This window comes from Hemicordylus capensis, chromosome 6 (genome assembly GCF_027244095.1).
Source record: "Hemicordylus capensis ecotype Gifberg chromosome 6, rHemCap1.1.pri, whole genome shotgun sequence".
NCBI lineage: Eukaryota > Metazoa > Chordata > Lepidosauria > Squamata > Cordylidae > Hemicordylus > Hemicordylus capensis.
Genome location: NC_069662.1, coordinates 73,051,146 through 73,071,599, shown reverse-complemented (window position 1 = coordinate 73,071,599; position 20,454 = coordinate 73,051,146).

Here is a 20,454-nt window from a genome sequence, read left to right as displayed (position 1 = left end):
GACAAAGTCATGTTTTTTAAAAAGCATGAGATGAGACAGAGAAAATGACACTTGGAATCCTCGCATAACTCCCGACTGTTGTTTGAAGTCTTTTCCTGAGATGGCTCATGTTTTCAGGTTTGGATCAACAACCATGTCTAGATGGTACAGTGTTCCTTTTCAGAGGGATTTCCAGATATTGTTGACTACAAGTCCCATCATCCCTGTTTGGATAGGGGCGCAATTTCAGTGCTTGCCCTAGGCGCCATTTTCCCTAGTTACGCCTCTGTCTAGGCGAGTGCCTAGTCAACGTGTATGCCTGAATCAACCTGGGCAAAGGAAGGGGTGACGTTACTTGTTAGAATCCCTGTTGTACCTTTTTCCCCATTGCCTGCTCGTTTGGCTATATGATTCTGCTGAATGCTCTTTCGGGACACATCTGAAGTGCCTGTTCAGTAGCTATGAAACGCTCTAGGCATTGGGTCCTTTCCCCCCTTTTTAAACAGAGCAGTGGGATCCCTGTTTCCTTCACCCCTTTGGCTCCCCTTCCCCATCTATGGCCCTTTTTGTGCTTCATACCATTTATACGGCTGTTCCCATTTCTTTCTTTTTCGAAATTGTTATTATTGAGTTGTAAACTGCTCTGGTTCCTTTGGATGAAAAGAGGGGTATCAAATCTTTTTTTAAAAGGCATCAGCTAAGCTACCTCGAAATAAGAAGTATCTTATCCCACCTACATCACTCCTAATGAAAGGCTCTCCCTAAAAGGGTTCTATCCTCCGAGTTCTGGAAGTGAGGTTGAAGTACTCACAGGTGGAAAGCCGCACTGGGAGGTGGCACACGGTGGAGTCTAGGAGGTCTGGTGACTTTCCAAAGCTTGAGGACTTCTACGGTGCTACGGCACGGGTTGGAGTAATTCCCTATGGCTGCTGCACCCAACCTATGGCTGCGGTGCCCAACTCCCATAAATAAGTCCAAAAAGATCATGAGCAGCAAATTGCAGTTGCTGTTGCTGTTGCTTGCAACAGGGACCATACTACAGAGCTGAACCATTCCTGCCATCTTTTGATCTCCAACGTCGGTTGGACATCAGAGTCTGCACCCTGAGCATTCCACGGCAGTGACATCATTTTTGCAGAACTCCGAGCATGACTGCTATGGCAACAATGTAGGCCCAAATGCACAGACAATCAGTTGATGGGCTTGAGCTATTTGGAGCTGTTGGCTCTGTGGAGAACTGAATGTGAAACTAACACTTGTTGACTGACATACAGGGATCTGGATTGCATAAAGTGATTAGTGTGGTTGCCATAAAGTGATTAGTGTGGTTGCCTGTGGAGCTGGTTTTGAGAATGCAGATTTCCTAGGCAATTCTGGTCAACCCACTGTGGTTAACTCACATTGAACCAGGATCTGACAGCGGGAGACCAGTGAGTCCTCTCTCTGTGGCTCCAAGCATCTAACATTCAGCCCAGCTATCTCTGGCTATCTTCAGTCTACCCGCCCCCGAGGAACCTGTCCGTCCTTGGTCTAAGCACCTGATGGGAGAGGAGAGCTGGTCTTGTGGTAGCAAGCATGACTTGTCTTCATAGCTAAGCCGGGTCTGCTCTGGTTGCATCTGAATGGGAGACTAGAAGTGTAAAGCACTGTAAGGTATTCCCCTCAGGGGATGGAGCCGCTCTGGGAAGAGCAGAAGGTTTCAAGTTCCCTCCCTGGCTTCTCCAAGATAGGGCTGAGAGAGGCTCCTGCCTGCAACCTTGGAGAAGCCGCTGCCAGTCTGTGAAGACAATACTGAGATAGATAGACCAATGGTCTGACTCAGTATATGGCAGTTTCCTATGTTTCCTATGTTTCCTATAAACATACAGGTAGCCCATTGAATTTAAAAGTCCATGCATTGAAATGAGAGAGAATGCTCATTCCCTACTCACTCCTCCCAACTCATGAAGCTAAGATGTTCAAGAGCTGAGCTTGCTAGGTCATAGCAAGATGAGGCTCATCTGCGAATGATGAGATGAGGCTTCAATTTACCTGGATGAGACCTTTCAGTCCCTCTTCTGCTAAACAGTCAATGGGGTCTTCCTGGGGAGAGCTATACTCCACTGCCACTTTCCCATTCTCTGAAACAGACAAGTTAACAAGGCCAAGTTTTAACAAAGGAATAATTAGAAGTAAAATCCTTTTGTCTATTATTTTGTAACATTCCTCACCTTTATTCAAGGTTTGGAATGAAATGATGATTTTAATGTTAGTCTTGCTAAAGAGTCCATGACAGCTATTTGGTCTTCTACATGCAGCAAAAAGAAGACACGTGCCCTGATCTCAGGCTTACAATCCAGAGTCCAACTAGATAGGACACAAGAGATCTGGCAGCAGGAACTCCTATATCACATCTGGCTTGGCCCTCAGGAAGGCTAGGCACACAAGGGAAGGGGAGTGGAGGAGGGCAAAGGCAAACGTGCAACAACCATTACAAAATGTCGGTGTAGTCAAGAGTTTTTATTAGGAAGAAGGGCAGTCAGGAGGGCAGGAGTTTGAATAATAGGGTAGAACACAAGTTGATGGGCAGAGTCCTAGGAACATAGGGAGCTGCCTCTACCCGACCATTCTCCATCTAGCTCAATATTTTCTGCACTGACTTGCAGCCACTTTCCAAGGTTCCAGGCAGGAGCCTTACCCACCTCTACCTGGAGATGCCGGGGATTCAACTTGGGAACTTGTACATTTAAATTCTTCCTTTAAATGGGAAAGCATTTCTACAGAGCAGATGCTCTGTAGAGATGTAGACAGATGATCTACCACAGGACTACAGCCCCAACCCAAAGGGGAGTATTTGACCCTTACTAGGAAGCTGCCATATACTGAGTCAGACCATTGCTCTATCTAGCTCATTATTGTCTTTGCAGTCTGGCAGCGGCTTCTGCAAGGTTGCAGGCAGGAATCTCTCTCAGACCTATCTTGGAGAAGCCAGGGAGGGAACTGGGAACCTTCTGCTCTTCCCAGAGCGGCTCCATCCCCTGAGGGGAATATCTTACAGTGCTCACACTTCTAGTCTCCCATTCATATGCGACCAGGGTGGACACTGCTTAGCTAAGGGGACAAGTCATGCTTGCTACCACAAGACCAGTTCTCCTCTCATAATGCTCACTCATCCAAATACAAACCAAGGTCAACCCTGCTTAGCAAACAGGACAATTCATGCACGCTACCACAGGACCAGCTTTCTACCCCAAAGAGTTGGGGCATGGGGGATTTTATGGAGACTGAAGGTATCAGATGAGTGAAGAGAGCATGGAGGGAGAACAAGCAACTGAAGGCATCTGAAAGTCAAGTCAATGTTCGTTTGTTTTTTCCCCCCAGACAGTTTAGAACATCATCTCTTGTCACTTCTATCTGACTCAGTTCTTTAGCCTCCATCCCCGAAAAGCCTGGTTCAAGAACAGCTATATGTTCAGTATCCTCTACCATGAAGACAGACGCAAAGAACTCATTGAGCTTCTCTGAAACCTCCATATCCTCCTTAATCATCCTTTTCACTCCCTCATTGTCCAACCGCCTCCCTGGCAGGTTTCCCGCTTCTGATGTATTGAAAGACATTTTTCCTATCCCCCTTGATACTTCTAGCTAAATGTTCCTCAAACTCTCTTTTTGCCTCCCTTATTGTCACCTTGCATCTCTTTTGCCAGAGTTTGTGTTCCTTTCTGTCCTCTTCGTTTGGACAGGCCTTCCAATTTCAAAAGGAAGTCTTCTTCCCTTTGATGGCTTCCTTGACAGTACCTGTTAGCCATGCTGGCATCCTCCTGGACTTAGTGGTACCTTTCCTCCTTTGGGATATACAATCTAACTGGGCTTCTAGTATTGTGGATTTCAGTAAACTCCATGCATTCTGGAGCAAAGTGACTCTCCTGATTTTCCCTTTCAGTTTTCTTTTCACCATACTCCTCATTTGGGAGAAGTTTCCTCTTCTGAAATGCAAAATGTCTGTGTTAGACTTCCTTGGTGATTCTCTCCCGGCACGTAGGCTGAATTTGATGGCACTATGGTCACTGTTCCCTAAAGGGTCGATGACACTGACATCACGCACCAGGTCCTGGGTGCCACTGAGGATTAAGTCCAAGGTCGCCTTCTCTCTGATTGGTTTCAAGACCAACTGTTCTAGGGCACAGTCATTGAGTGTATCTAGAAATTTGACCTCTCTGTCATTACCTGACTGAATTTAGCCAGTCTATGTGTGGGTAATTGAAGTCACCCATTATTACAGCCCTGCCTTTTCTTGACGCCTCCCTGATTTCCTCCTGCAACTCCCAGTCACTGTCAGCGTTTTGATCCGGAGGGCAATAGCATGTCCCCAGTAGCACGTTTCCTTTCATGCCTTGTATTGTCACCCACAGGGTTTTGTGGAGGACTCCAGTCCACCTCGGTTTTCTAGCTTGTTAGATTCTATCCCTAACATACAGTGCTACTCCACCTCCAAGGCGCCCCTCCCTGTCCTTTCTATCGAGGATGGGATGGCATTTGCCGAACCAGATACTGCCCAGCTCCCGTCAGCATCACGATGTGTGATGTACGCAACCTTCACACCAGGCAGGCAAGTCACCGTGCAGTCAACACATGGTCACAAACCCATCTATCTATACCTCTAATGATTGAATTACCCACTACAAAGAGGCCCCGCCCCGCAGGAGTATCCCCTGTGCGAAAGGATATGAGCTCATGTTCCAATGAAGGGGTCCCTTCTAAAGGAGCATTTCCCTCTTCCTCAGACCAATGTCTTCCTTGCCAGAGACCTTCATTCTCCCTGACAGCAGAGGAGCTATCAGCCCTGGAGTGGGATGCCTCTACCGTGTCCCTGAAGGTCTCGTCCGCATGCCTCTCTTTCTCTCGGAGCTTCTCCAGATTCACCACCTTGGTCTCAAGGGAACAAATTTGTTCCCTGAGAGCCAGGAGCTCATTGCACCGAGCACACACCCATGACTTCGGCCCATGGGGCAAATAGTCATACATGTGGCACTCTGTGCAATACACTGGGAAGTGCCCCCTCCCCTGCTGACTTTCTGTCTCCGTACCGCTTTTGTTGGCTGTTTGCAGTATTTAGAGATAGTTTATTAGGATAGGTCTCAGCTCTACTAGTCAGCTATTTAACTGTCCAAACAGCCTTTCTCAAGAATATGATGGAGGGATTCGTACTTACATTCTCTTCTCCTCTGCGCTCCTTGTGATCATGGGGGCTTGTTCCTGGCTCCTCCACACACTTCCCGCTAAACAACTGCAAAATGCCAACGTCCTGTTTGCTATCCCTGTTCACTATGCTCTGTTCGCTATGTTCTTGGGCCTTCACTTCTTATGTCGGGAGTAGGCTTCCAACTGAGGCACAGGATGTGGGTCCAAGAAATGTCAAAGGAATGTGGGGTCTCCATAGCCCTAGCTGACTCTGCCCCCTCCAGGTCGGGACAAACAAAAACACTGGGGTTTGCTAGCCTTGGCAAATGCTAGCTCTGGCAAATCACACACACACACACACACACACACACACACACACACACACACACTCCTGAAAGAGAAACCTGCCCCTCAAAATCTCCCCTCCTCCTGTTAGTTGTTTTGAAGGGGGGAAGGCTAGTTGTTCTGTTTAGAAAAGCCTGCTCACCTCCTCAAGCTGTGTCTGCTCCTCACAGAGTAGGCTTCTGACTCTTTGTTGCCACTGCTTCTCTTGCTCCAGTAGCTGGATCAGTTTCCTTCTTGTTTTCTTCTTCCTATGCACAAGTCTCCCCCGCTGATGGGGTTGGGGGTAGAGAACCAGCTACTGTAGCTAGCAAAGCAGAAGCAATGAGGAGAGGCCACCACTCTATGCTAGAAGCACCATTTTCTCTGTCTCCACTCCTGACTTGCAGTTTCATACAGTGACATGCCCAGAAGAGCCAGCATAGTGTAGTGTTTAGAGTGTTGGACTAGGACCAGGAAGACCCGAGTTTGAATCCCCTTTCCACCATGAAACTCACTGGGTGACTCTGGGCCAGTCATATATCTCTCAGCCTAAACTACCTCACAGGGTTGTCATGAGGATAAAAAAAGGCATGTACACCACGCTAAGCTGCTTGGAGGAGAGTGGGATCTAAATGTAAAAATCAATTAAAATAGATTAAATAAATTTTCAAAAGATGAGGCAGCTGGGCAATGGAGAAGAGGTAGAGACCACTGTCTGCATCAGGAGCGGGGCCAGGATCAAGGGGAGGACACCTGAAAGGAGGGTGACAGAGTGTAGAGGAGCTGGTGGGAGGCGGTGATAGCAGGCAGGCGAGACTACACCTGCAGGGGGCAGGGTGCCTACACTTGCCATCCTAGGGCATAAGTGCCGCCTGAGACTGTCACCTCACCTTGCCTCATGGGGGAGCCATCTCATCTGGATGAAGAATGCCTTAGCCCACTCTTTGCTGCCCTTGGCCTTCGTCACCATGCATTTCTGGATGGCAAGTCTCCTCCTCCACAATTCCCACCATCGTTGGAGAAGATCCCAAGCTTTAAAGCCAGTAACTCGTGTCTCTGCTCTTCCACCTAGGACTCAGAAAATGGTCCGGGAGAAACTCAGCTAAGCAGGTGAGGATCTGATCCGTCCTGTGGATGGAAACCACTTGGAACCCCAGGTAAGAGTGGGACAGAAGCAGGATTTTAAAAATGTGTTTTTATTTTTTAAAGGAAAAGGCCTTGCCTAGAACAACAAGCAGGATCTTTCGAAATGCGTCCGAGAGTGCTTGATGTGCTGCAAGCTTCTGGGCTTTCTTGGCGGCCATAAGAAACTCTGAAAGACAATATCTTTCTGTTATAAGAAAAAGAGATTGGTCTGAGATATATAGGCATGTCTTAGTTTTAGTTGAGTTGAGTTTATTACTGTCAATGCATATAAAGATAGCTGTTATCCAACATCCTAACCGAGCCTAGAATCTAGAAGACTGGACAGGAAGATCTAGGCATGTCAATTTGTTGCTGAAAATGATTGAGCTAATAATCAATGCTAGGTGGGTGAATGTCTAAAGAATGTTGTATCTTGGGCCTGAGAATCAATGGGACTGTTCTCATGACCAGCCTAACGCGGGCAAGGGCAGCCCAGCTGATGTTAGGCCGGGATCCCCGTGGATCCCGATGCTTCTCGCCTACCTAACCCTTCAAACCAACCCAGCTGTTAGCTAAGATTTTGCAAGCGCAACCTTAACCTGGCTGCCGGTTATTGTGTGTCTCGTTGGGCTGAGTTCAGCCCTAGGAGATACAGAATCTGACAGGCAAATCCCCCATTGCATTGTGCATGTAGTGCATTGTGGGGGGGAGATATATCTATCTATCTATCTATCTATATATATAACACATTTGTGTTAAATAGCCAGGATACTTCAGACATTGGCTCCTGAGTGAAGACCTCACTTCCTCCTCTTTGTTCTACTCCTCTTCAAAACTAGATATATTCTGAAATTGTTCAAATTGGGATTTTGAGAGCAATAGAGGGAAAGGCAGAGCCAGCGTGATGTAGTGCTTAGAGTGCTGGACTAGGACTGGGGAGACCCGAGTTCTAATCCCCACTCAGCCATGAAACCAGCTGGGTAACTCTGACTTCCGGTTGGGACCGCCAACGCAGTGGCTGCCTCTCTGACAAGGGAGGACTGAGCAGGAAGAAAAAGAGGATTTTGAGTCTTCAAAATCCTCCCTTCATCATCCTAGATCAAAGGCTTGATTCAATATAACCCACGTCTTCTAATATGCTGGTAATTTGATACATGGATCGGGCTTAAGAGCACGATTTATTGTCTCAAGTTCACCAGCAGGGAAAAGGGGTCCATCTTTGCTAATCTCCTGCTCAGGAATTTTAAAGCTGCCGAGCGGACAGTCTCTTTGGCTTGGATATAATTAATGTGAAAAGTTCAAAGAAGTTCACCTCTTTAGTGACTCAGTGATTGATGAATTCTCCTGCGTTTCTGGGAAAGCCGTCGCAGATAAGCCTGTAAGTTCTCTTTTGGATTACAATTAAAGAAAGGACTTTCTCTCTTTTTTCCCCCTTCTCCTTCCTTCTTCTTCTGTTTGTTAACTACTAAGATTGGAAACTTAAGTTGCTGGTTTTAATATCTGGAAAGAATTCTATCAGTGGGGATTGTTGTTCTTCAAGTTTAAAGAAGAGACGTTCTGCTGTGTTTTTTTTTTTTTTTTTTTGATACTCCACGCTACCGTGAGAAAGTTTTGACGGCCACTGATATGCTGCAGAATTGTTTATATTTGAGTACAAGCTCAGGTTTTTACTTTCTGTTTTGAGATCAAGGACAAACATACTTGGGCAAAGAATTTTCTTCTTTAACTCCTTCATGTCATTATGAAAGGCAGGGAGAAACCTCATCTAAGCCAGACACATCTACAAGCAAGGAAACTTTCACTTCCAGATACAAGTGCAGAGGAAGTTAAAGTAGCTGCAGCCATGGACCAGACGTTGATTGAGATGAAACAAATTTCGCAGTCAAACGCAATTGCCTTGGCATCAAATGCCACCGACCTCAAACAGGTCATTTCTGATGTAACCCAAATGAAGCAAAATATGGCTGAGATAAATGATAGGACCTCAAATATTGATGAGACTGTCAAAAAATTGGCACAGGACAATAAAGAATTTAAATTAAGGGTTGATGTTGTAGAAAAAGATGTGCAATCACTGAAAGATGACAGAGAAAAATTACTGGATCAAATGGCTTTGTTAGAATTCAGACAAAAAGAGAGATTTTTACGGTTCAGAGGAATTCCTGAAATTCCTAATGAGAACATTAGGAAATTACTTGGAGTGGAACTTGCATCACTTTTGGGAATTACGGTTGTTGAGATGGATGCCCAGATTGAGACAGCCTTTCGTGTAAACTTGGATTTTGCAACAAGAAATAAATTAATCAAAGACTGCATAGTACATTTCCCCACCAAATCAATAGCAGAGAAAATCATTCAGGCTCACTTTACTACAACCTTAACAATTCAAACTCATCAGATAAAGTTTTTGAAAAGGATTCCAGCCAGAATTCTAAGAAAACGTAAGGATTACAAATTTTTGGTTGATGCATTAACTGCTAAAGGAATACGTTTTAGATGGGAATTACCAGAGGGAATCTCCTTCTTCTACAAGAGCAAGAGGAATAGATTCACTGAGCTCCTGAAAGCACAAGAATTCTGGCGGAAATACAAAAAAGACTTATCTTCTGAACATTCTGCTTCATAAACATATAACTTAAGTCACTCTATATAGATTATAAACAAATTTACAGATTTTTATCTTGGAATATAAATGGTCTGAATTCAAAAATTAAGAGAAACAGGGTTTTCCACTTTCTTAAGAAACAAAATTTGGATATAGTGTGTTTACAAGAGACTCATATTAGAAAACATGATCGGAAATTTTTGGTAAATAGAGCCCTGGGACAAGAATTTGTTTCTTCAGATAAGAAAAAAAAAGAGGAGTAGTATTTTATGTCAAACAACAATTTGAACCTAAATTGATTTTTAAAGATGAAGAAGGTAGGATATTAGCATTGGAAGTTTTAATATCTGGAATTAAAACAGTGATAATTGGAATCTATGCCCCTAATGAAAGGAAAGTTGAATTTTATAACTATTTGGATCAAAAGATGGCAGATCTATCAAATGCTAATTTGCTTTTATTGGGAGATTTTAATGGAGTTGTCTCGACAGTTTTGGACAGAAAATCTGATTTATCGGAAAAGAATTTACAAGGTAAACTTTCTAAAGCATTTTTTGAATTAGTAGATCATATGGATCTCTATGATCTATGGAGAATTAAAAATTCAAATGCAAAAGAATATACCTACTTTTTGGAAAGATATCAGTCACATTCCAGGATAGATATGGTCTGGACATCCCAAACCATTATAACTCATATGAAAACAATGGACATTCTACCTAGGACATTTTCAGATCATAATCCGATTTGTTTTGCATGGAAGAAGGAAGGAGCGACCTCATTTAGGTGGAGACTGAATCAATATCTTTTGAAAAAACCAGATGTGGTTGAGAAAGCCAAAAAGAAGTTAAAGGATTATTTTGAATTGAATTTAAATCAAGGATTGGACAACAAAATTGTTTGGGATGCAAGCAAAGCGGTTATGAGAGGTTTTTTCATACAGCAAAATGCATATTTTAAAAAACAAAGAGGATTGAAAAGAGAGGTACTACTGATGCAGATTTCCAAAAAGGAAAGAGAATTGATATGGACTAATGATAAGAAGAAGATCTCTCAAGCTATTAAGATCTTACAACAACAACTCTCTATGCTAATAGCAAATGAACTTGAGCAAAATCTGAAGTATATCAAGCAAAGATCATTTGAATTTGCAAATAAACCAGGCAAGTTGCTGGCTTGGAAAATTAGACTTGAGAGGAAGAAAATTTTTTTATCTAAAATATTAACTAAAAATGGGCTCTCTTATAATGGAAAGGAAATAAGGATGGAATTTTTAAAATATTACTCGGAATTATATCAAGGCAAAATAGTAGAAGATAAAAAAATTAAGCAGTTTCTTAGAACTAAAAATATTCCAAAACTTTCTCTTCAACAAATAGAAGTCATGAATGCTCCAATAACAGTTATGGAAATAATAGAAGCAATAAATCAAGCTAAATCCAACAAGGCCCCTGGGCCAGATGGACTCTCAGCTTTGTATTACAAGTCACTCAAAGATCAAATTTTACAACCTCTTCAATGGACTATGAATGACATTTTACAAAAAGGGATTATGCCAGATTCGTGGAAATATGCAAATATTACAATAATCCCAAAGCCAGATCAAGACTTAACATTAGTCAAAAATTATAGGCCAATATCACTTTTAAATAATGATTATAAACTTTTTGCTGCGGTTTTGGCAAGAAGACTGAAAGTGGTACTACGAGACTTTATTCATGAGGATCAAGCTGGCTTTTTGCCAAAGAGACAACTGAGAGACAATGTTAGAACAGTTTTGAATGTATTGGAGTATTATGAAAAACATAATGAAAAACAGATGGCGATGATTTTTTTGGATGCAGAGAAAGCTTTTGACAATATTTCGTGGCAGTTTATGTGGGGTTTATTAGAGGAAATAACTGCCGGTGAACATTTCATTAGAGCAATTAAAACTATCTACTTGGAACAATATGCCAAGATTATTGTAAATGGAGAATTATCAGACAATTGTAGAATACAAAAAGGGACTAGACAAGGTTGTCCACTTTCTCCATTGCTTTTTATATTGGTTTTAGAAGTGCTTTGTAGATCTGTTTGGGAAGATGATGAATTACATGGTCCCAAAATCGGGAGACAAGAATACAAACTGAGAGCCTTTGCAGACGACGTTGTGTTATTTTTAGAGAATCCAATTGATAAGATTGAAAGACTTTTGGACAAGATACAGCAATTTGGCCAGTTGGCAGGATTTTACATAAACAAGACTAAAACTAAGGTTCTGACTAAAAATATTGATCAGGAAAGTAAAGATAGATTTGGTGAAATAAGTGAGTTAAAAGTGGAGAAGAAAGTGAAATATTTGGGAGTTTGGTTAACAAATAATAACTCTGTGCTGTTTTCAAATAATTATGTTAAAACATGGAACTCAATGAAAAGAGATTTGCAAAGATGGTCTAAAATGAATTTATCTTTGATGGGAAGAATTTCAGTGGTGAAGATGAATGTTTTGCCTAAAATGTTATTTCTCTTTCAGACTATTCCTATAATTAATAACTTGACTTGTTTTAGGCAATGGCAGAAGGATATAGCTAAATTTGTTTGGCAAGGGAAAAGACCAAGAATAAATTTTAAGAATTTAACAGATGCAAAGGAAAGGGGTGGTCTTACCTTGCCAGACCTAAGGTTGTATTTTGATGCTGTATGTTTGACATGGCTAAAGGAATGGATAACATTGAGAAACCCTAGAGTCCTTGATCTGGAGGGATTTGATAGAAGGTTTGGATGGCATGCTTATCTATGGTATGAAAAAACTAAAGCACATAAAGATTTTTTGAATCACTGTGTAAGAAGGAGTTTAATGAGGGTATGGTTAAAATATAAAAATTGGTTGGAACCAAAAACTCCGTTATGGATATCCCCGATTGAAGCTTTATCATGTAAAGAAGTAAATATGCAGATGTCTGGGGGTACATATAGAGATCTGTTGTATTTTCAGGGAAACGATTGTAAGTTAAAATCTTTAACTGAATTACAAAACTTGGATAGAGATTGGTTTCAGTACTATCAGTTAAATGAGGTGTATAAGAAAGACCTTAAAGTTGGATTTGAAGATCAGATTTCGAATTTTGAGAAGGGATTATGTCAAGACGATGAAAAATTAATCTCTAAAATGTATAAATTACTACTTTTGGAGGAGACTAGAGAGGAATTGGTTAAAACAACTATGATAAAATGGGCTCAAGATGTTGGACTTAATATAGAAATGGCAGCGTGGGAGAAGCTATGGAAAAGTGATTTAAAATTTACTGCTTGTTATGCTTTGAAGGAAAATTATTACAAAAGGATGTATAGATGGTATCTAACGCCTAAAAAACTGGCATTAATGTATAAAAATGTTTCAAATAAATGTTGGAAGTGTGGGCATACTGAAGGTACTTTTTTTCATATGTGGTGGACCTGTGGGAGGGCCAAGGCCTATTGGGACATGATATATAATGAATTGAAGAAGATATTTAAAGTGACATTCCCTAAGAAGCCAGAATTCTTCCTGCTAGGAATAACACAAGGAGCAATTTCTACAAATAATTTAACTTTTTTTATGTATGCTTCTACGGCGGCCAGAATATTATATGCACAGAAATGGAAGACTAACGAACTGTCTTCAAAAGAAGATTGGCTGATAAAAACTTTAGAATATGCAGAAATGGCAAAACTTACAACACTGATCAGAGACCAAAGTTTAGAACGCTTCAAGGAAGATTGGAAACCTTTTTTGGTTTATTTAAAGAATTATTTTCCTACTATGGATCTTACAGCAGGATTTGAAATTTGAAATGCAGGTTGGGCAGATTAATGGTGGTGGAAGGTTTAAATTTGTGTTTTTCCTTTTTAATTAATATTACAATAAGGGTAAAATTTATTATTGGTATCACGAAAAGAGGTGCGCGGGAAGTCAACTTGTAACTGTGTTTATTATGATTGTTATAGTTACTGTTATTGTTAAAAGTTAATAAAAAATTGAAATGAAAAAAAAAGAAAGAAACTAGCTGGGTAACTCTAAGCCAGTCACTTCTCTCTCAGCCTAACCTACTTCACAGGGTTGTTGTGAAAGAGAAACTGAAGTATGTAGTTCACCGCTCTGGGCTCCTTGGAGGAAGAGCGGGATATAAGTGTAATAATAATAATAATAATAATAATAGAAGTCCCACTACTTCCATCCATCCCATGCTTCCTTTCCCACCCTCATCCCCCTCAAGGTACTCTGTGAGGCAGTTCACATGGCTGTGATTAGAACAGACATATGTTTCTTCCTGCCTGGGTAAAGTGCTGGGTATGCGAGCTGGGTAGGAAGGCACTCTCTGGCTCAGCTCCTCTCCCCCAGAAATCACTTCTCTCTCTCTCCAGCCTTTCCCTTGCACACAATCCTAAAACAGGAGCATTGTGTGAACTGCCTTTATATCTCAACGTTTTGCAGGTCACCATGAGTGACTAGGAATATTTCCAGCAACAATACTGTAGGCGAGCACAAAATGAGAGACTCCGCTCAACTCCTGAGTTCTCCACACACTGGGAATTTGGAGGGAGGAGGAGTCTGGCTTTGTGCTGGGCAAGCAGACATCCCTGGGGAGGAAGTTGGCAACTATGAAGACCTGGCTACCAAAGCCAATCCACATCCGTAGACCCAATACATTTACAGTGGAGAGCTGCTTACATATTAGATCAAACTAGTTCATCACTTCTCCGAGGTAGTGAATTCCCAGACCATTTGGTTATAGAAGTGATTAGCAATTGGCAGACTTCTGTCTACGCTCAGCACACAATGAGCTACTGGCTTGCTCTCTCACCTACCCATGGAGGGAAGTCATGACACTTAAATGAAGCATACCTGCAGACTTGGTATGAAAGTTTCTTTTCACTGAAATGACAGTGAAAACAGCAGGTCATCCTTACCGTGATGAGGCAACTAGACCAGCCATTGAAGCCAAGATAGTGATTGGTTACGTTTTGCCATTTGTAGCTGTGCAGACTTGCTGTGGAAAGGGCCTCTATCTGGTACAGATGGAGACCTGGATATGAATTAAAAAAGAACTCTCTGTATATAGAACAGGGGTTCCCAACAGGGGGTACTAGTACCCCTAGTGGTACTTGAAGGGCTCCTGGGGGTATGCAGAGACCTCCTGCCACGCGATGTGTTCCTCATTTGAGGACTGCCGGCTGGAAGCCAACATTTTCTCAGTGATGTATCTATTGTAGAAGGGGAGGGAGGAGGGTGAAGCCTCTCTTCCTTTGCTTCTGACTGGCTGGCTACGTGCGGAAGCTCAGCGTACTCCTTCCCTCATCCTGACCGACGGAATATTAGCGCCAAGTTTTAATGCTACAGTCATGAGGCAGGCTACTCCAGCCACAGACCTACATCCAGAGAAAGTTAGTCATCAGCAGTCTTCTTGAAATTAGTGGGACAAGTTGATTAATTTCAGTGGGAGTACTCTTGAGTAACTGAGTCTGGATGTAAGCCAGTGACTGGAGTAAGCTGTTTCATAACTGTAACCTTTAGATTTGTGTGTGCATAGATACACAATAAGCTGCGCTACACTGATGACACCACTCTGAGAGCTGAGAATGGGGCTCTAGTAATGAAAGTGAAGGAGCACAGTGAAAATATGGGACTACAATTACATGTAAAGAAGACTAAACTAAAGACAAGAAAGGGGTACAGCAACCAGCCTCAGAATAGACACTGAAGACACTGAAGTGGTGGATAGCTTCTCCCTTTTAGGATCGACTGTCAACAGTAAAGGATCCAACAGTCAAGAAATACGCCGCAGACAAGCACTTGGTAGGGTTGCAATGAAGGCCGCAGAAAGGATATTTAGATGCCGTGAGGAGTCTATACCTACAAAGATTAGAATCGTTTGGACAATGGTTTCCCCCATGACACTCTGTGGATGTGAAAGGCGGACTTTGAAGAAACAAGATAGAAAAAGCATTGACGGTTTTGAACTTTGGTGCGGGAGAAGACTCTTGAGGACACCATGGTCAGCCAGGAAAACAAACCAATGGATCATAGAACAAATCAATCTAGAATTTTCACTCGAGGCACAAATGACCAGACTCAAACTATCGTACTTCAGACAGATTACTTGAAGACCCAGCTCCCTTGAGAAGTCTATAATTCTGGGGGGAGTTGAAGGAAAGAGAAGAGGACAACCAGCAACAAGGTGGATGGACTCGCTTATGACAGCAATGAATGCATCACTGAGAGACCTGAGAGATCACCCTGGAGAGAATCTATCTATGTGGTTGCTAAGAGTTGACACTGGCTTGACGGCACTTAATCAATCCATCCATCCATCCATCCATCCATCCATCCATCCATCCATCAATACACACACACACACAGAGAGAGAGAAACACACACACACACACACACAGTCTCTACAGGGTATCTGAATTGAAGGACTGGTCTGTGAGCAGAAGAGGTATGCTTGTTTTTAAAAAGGTTGGGAATCCTGTATTCGAAGATTTGCACAAAGTTCTTCTCCCAGGGGTAGGGATGGAAGGTGAGCTTCAGTCCTGCCTGGAACATGGCATGGATGTTCCAGGCAGGACTGAAGCTCACCTTCCATCCCTACCCCTGGGAGAAGAACTTTGTACAAATCTTCTAAAACAGGATTCCCAACCTTTTTAAAAACAAGCATACCTCTTCTGCTCACAGACCAGTCCTTCAATTCAGATACCCTGTAGAGAGAGAGAGAGAGAGAGTGTGTGTGTGTGTGTGTGTGTGTGTGTGTGTGTGTGTGTGCGTGCGCATCGGAGATGCTTTGCTTGCATGATTGGAGCTACTGGAGTATGGCTCCATCTTGTGCTACAGAGGTCATATGAGGCATTACATCAAAGCTGTGTTTGTATCCAGCAGGCCAACCACTCCTCTGCCAGAAGTCTATGTGCTCCCTGATTCTACCGTTGCATTGCACAAGCACAGTATTCTGAAAGAAATTCAATGTCCTGAGACGTTTTCTTCTAAAAGAAGATCTACTGTTCTCAAGGCTGTAATAATGGTCTTGAAATGTGTGTCTAGTACCTGGTGAAATCTCAGAAGTGTGGGGAGGAAACTGGGGGTGATGAATAGTAGAGGCTGGCAGGGATGCTGGGTGTTATTTCTGTTTTTAAGTGCTTTTGTTTTGCATCTGAAGATTGGATTGTAGATTAAATTTTCTGTAATTTGAAATGGTAGACTAGGTAGAGAGGCAGGTGGCCAAATGATAAAGAGACCATTGTAATCATCTTAACACAAATGTAAGCATTGCTCTGCTGGGTTGCATAGATGCATCTAGTCCAGCATCCTGTTTCCAACAGTGATCAGCCAGATGATTCATGAAAGCCCACAAGCAGGACATTAAGACCGCAGGCCTGCCCTGTTGTTTGTCCCCAGGACTTGCTATTCAGACTCATCCGGGGAGATATTACTCAATGGCTTTCACTCTTATACAGTTGGAGCTGTACCTGGGGCAGGCTGTGGCAGATGCAAAGGTGGCCTGGGTGTGCTTCTTGCTACCTCTCTACACGCATCCTCGAAGCTGCTTCCACCGCTCGAACAATATGCTATGGTAGTTTTGATTCAATTCTGCTGCTGCAGTCTGCTGAAAATTAACATCTATCTCTCTCCGATACGGAGGAAGCCTCAGGCTTCCAGTCCCGAGGCAGACGGGCTCCCTCTTATCCGTCTTTCAAAGGACCAAAGGTCAAGTTATGCAGTTCTCTGCTTGAGTCTAATGACCACCCGACTTAATCTCTTCATTCTGAAGGACTCGCTTGAAAACGACCATCCTGCCAACTTCACCTATCTGGCCGGCTCTGGGATGTGTCTGATTGACTACTTTATCACCTCAGGGTACCTCCTCTTTCTGGTGGAGGGTTTTGAGGTTGTCCCCAAATTTGACAGTGATCATCTCCCCATCTCGCTCCTTCTAAAGCCTTTCATCTATCAGTCCCATATGGAGAACCATGATCATCCCACCATATCCTTGACGGGAGGAGCACATTGCCGTGCTAAATGGTCTCCACAACTGGATCAAGCACTAAGTGAGCTATTCGCCTCTGACCACCTGCAGCGTATTCAATCATCCTCTCTAACTAACGACCCTACTTCTGCACCTTTGGAGTCCTACAATGCCCTCGTCCAGGAATAACAGCAGCTCCTCTCTCGCAAGATCTGTCAGCTACGTGCACAGTGCCAACAGGCCTCCAAGCAGTGGTTGGATAAGGACTGTGCTAAAGCCCCAAAAGCCCATCCCTACACCTATCAAGTCTATAAAGCTGGTTCTGGACAGTTGTCCGCACAGAATCTCCTTCTGCAGAAAAGACAGCACAAACTTCTGCTGCTTCGTAAGAAAAGAGATGCCATGAAAGATGCCTGGATGGGTCTCATTCAGGCTATTAGAGCCAAAGATTCTGCCATGTTCTGGCATCTTTACAAAGCACTCTCCCACTTATGATCCAAATCACCTGGACTGTCATCTTCATCCAGAGATCTGGGAGAACTATTTTCATGACCTATACAAAGAGCCTGCTGCTGTTTGCAGAAGCTCCACCTGTGCCATTGAAGATACTCCAGCGTGGGCACCAGTGTCAACCTCAGAGATTCACAGTCTAGTCACCCAATTAAGACTGGGGAAGGCTCCAGGCGAGGACCTTATTCCACCAGAGGCCGTTAAAAATAAGCTAGACTGGTGGGCCCCTATCCTGGCTTCGCACTTCACCAATGTTGACACGAGTGGCCAAATTCCCAAGGACTGGGGGGGCAGTGATCATTGCCTTATATTCACCCTGCACGTGAACACATCACTCCAGGTGAGATGTAGCCCCCAAGGCCACCTCACAAGAGCTGAAGGGCATCAAACAAGGATGCATACTGGCTCCACTCCCCTTCATTTTCTACATTAACTGTATGATGGGCCAGCTCAGCAACCCAGATTTCCACCTTCCAAAGCGCGCTGGGAGGTACATTGCCATCCTGTTCGACGTGGCTGATGCAGCCATCCTCTCAAGGACCCCCATTAGCCTTAGAAGAACACTGAGGGCCCTGACGCTGCACTGCAGGGAGAACTGCCTGGAAATCAATGATCACAAAACTAAAATGATGGCCTTTGTCAGGAGGCCCAAGATCCACTCTTGGCACATTGAGGGGCATAAGATTGAGCAAGCTGCACGCTTCAAAGACTTGGGAGTAGTTTTCCATTCTGGTGGCTCTAGGAAAGGCCATGAAGAACACCTGGCTTTAAATGTCCAGAGAAGTGCCTCTGCCATTCTCAAATGCCTGCCGACAAGAGGAGGCCATTATGTATCCGCGGCCCTTGAACTGTTCACAGCCAAGTCACTAGCTAGCTTCTCGATGGTGCCCAATTGGGCCCCTTCCCCAACATTGTGGCTCTGGAACTTGTACAGTCTAAATTGCTGCGGGCAGCGCTCCAAATACCGAGATGTGTCTCCAGTGCCACTCTGTTATGCTCAAGTTAGTCACTCAGCGGGCCAGAAACTGGGAAGAAACAAAGCCCTGGTAACAGACAGTCTATTACTGACTTGGCATGATGAAGTCCTATCCAACTAGCACGAGAAAGCATGTTTCATGTTTAGCATGTGCCAGGCTCTCCTTTTGACCCTGTGGCAGCAGGGCAAGTCAAGGCACGGCGCTATGGGATAACTCTGAGGGACAAATTACTCTGCCAGTGGTCAGAGGTGTTGTGAACACTTGATACCGCTAAGGCAGACCTGCTCAACTTAGGCCCCCCAGCTGTTTTGGGATGACAACTCTCATAATCCCCAGGCACAGTAGCCAATAGACAGGGATTATGGGAGTTGGAAGCCAACATCTGCAGGAGGACCAGAGTTGAGCATCCCTGATCTAAACTCAGCTTACTCTTCCGGGACTTTCTCCCTGCCAAGTAGGAGCAGACCCAGGTTCTTGCTCACCTGAGGAAAGCTATGACAGCCTCACACCCTCCACAGCATTTCAAGGGGCACAGGTTGAGGAGACTGTTTCCTAGTTGGCAGCCTTTTCTCATTATCTTGGCCACCTTTCTGTTGGAAGTGAAGGACTTTGCACAGTCTCTTGTCTCAAAGACAGTGGAGGACAGACTAGTGAGTCAGAGGGCTAGAGGGTCAAGACACTGGACATCCTTTCTCTACTGCTCTTCCACTATCCCATTGGAATGTAGATTGCTACTATCAGGGACACTTCTTTCCTTCCAGCCACTTCCTTTCTCTCCCCCTTCTCTTCCTTTTCCTTCTACCTTGCAACATGCAAGCTCTTCTCCCTGCACCAAGTGTGCAGAGATGCAGAATCCATCTGTATCCAGCTAGCTAGCTAGATTAGAGAGCCTAACTCCTCACTTTCCTATCTAGAATGGAGTTCTTTAATAAATGGCTTTTATATTGATTTGAAACTATGAACTGGCTCCAAGTTACTTTACTCTCAGCATACACGCATGCCTAACCAAATTCCGCTGTGTTGTGCCTCTGTGCACTCTGCTGCAATGAAAAAGGGATTCTCTTACCAGAGAGAATTCCCAACACTTTCAAGACTGGCAACTGGGGGCTGGGCAATGAGAAACTGCTTCCACCAAGCAGCCTCCTCCCCTTAAGCCCGTACACCAAAGCCTTTCTCAAGTTACTACCAGAGGCAGTGGTTGGTGGGGTCAGTGGGGGGCCTGCAGCAGAGGCAGCGAATGGTGGGTGAGCAAGTCCTCAGGCGGATCTGCCCCTGCTGCTGCTAGAGTTATGCTGCTAGAGTTATTATTGTCAAGTAACTGAGGGACAGGAGTATCTTCCTGTCCTAGAGGCACGCAGAGTGCACATGTCTCCCCATTTCAGAGCAGGAACCAGAATGCTCTACAAAACCTCCGAAGCTTCCAAATGTTGTTCTGTACATAAGCAGAACTCTTGCTGCAGAGATCATGGAGGAGGAGAAGAGGTGTGTCTTTCAAAATTATGTTTTTTTAAATAATATAATAATAATACTAATACTAATAATAATAATAATAGTAGTAGTAGTAACAATAAAAACAACAACAATAATAGGAATAATAATAATAATTTACAAAAATAATCATATTTACAAAAATAACAATGGTCAGGCTTTTCCAGATCACGTTCCTTCCCGCTCAGTTTCTCTTCTTCCAGCTTCGCTTCCTCCCCCCTCGCTTCCTGCACCCGAACTTCTGAAAATATGAAGTAGATAAAATCATTAAATTAAAATGCACTCAGTAAATTGGGTTTCCCCC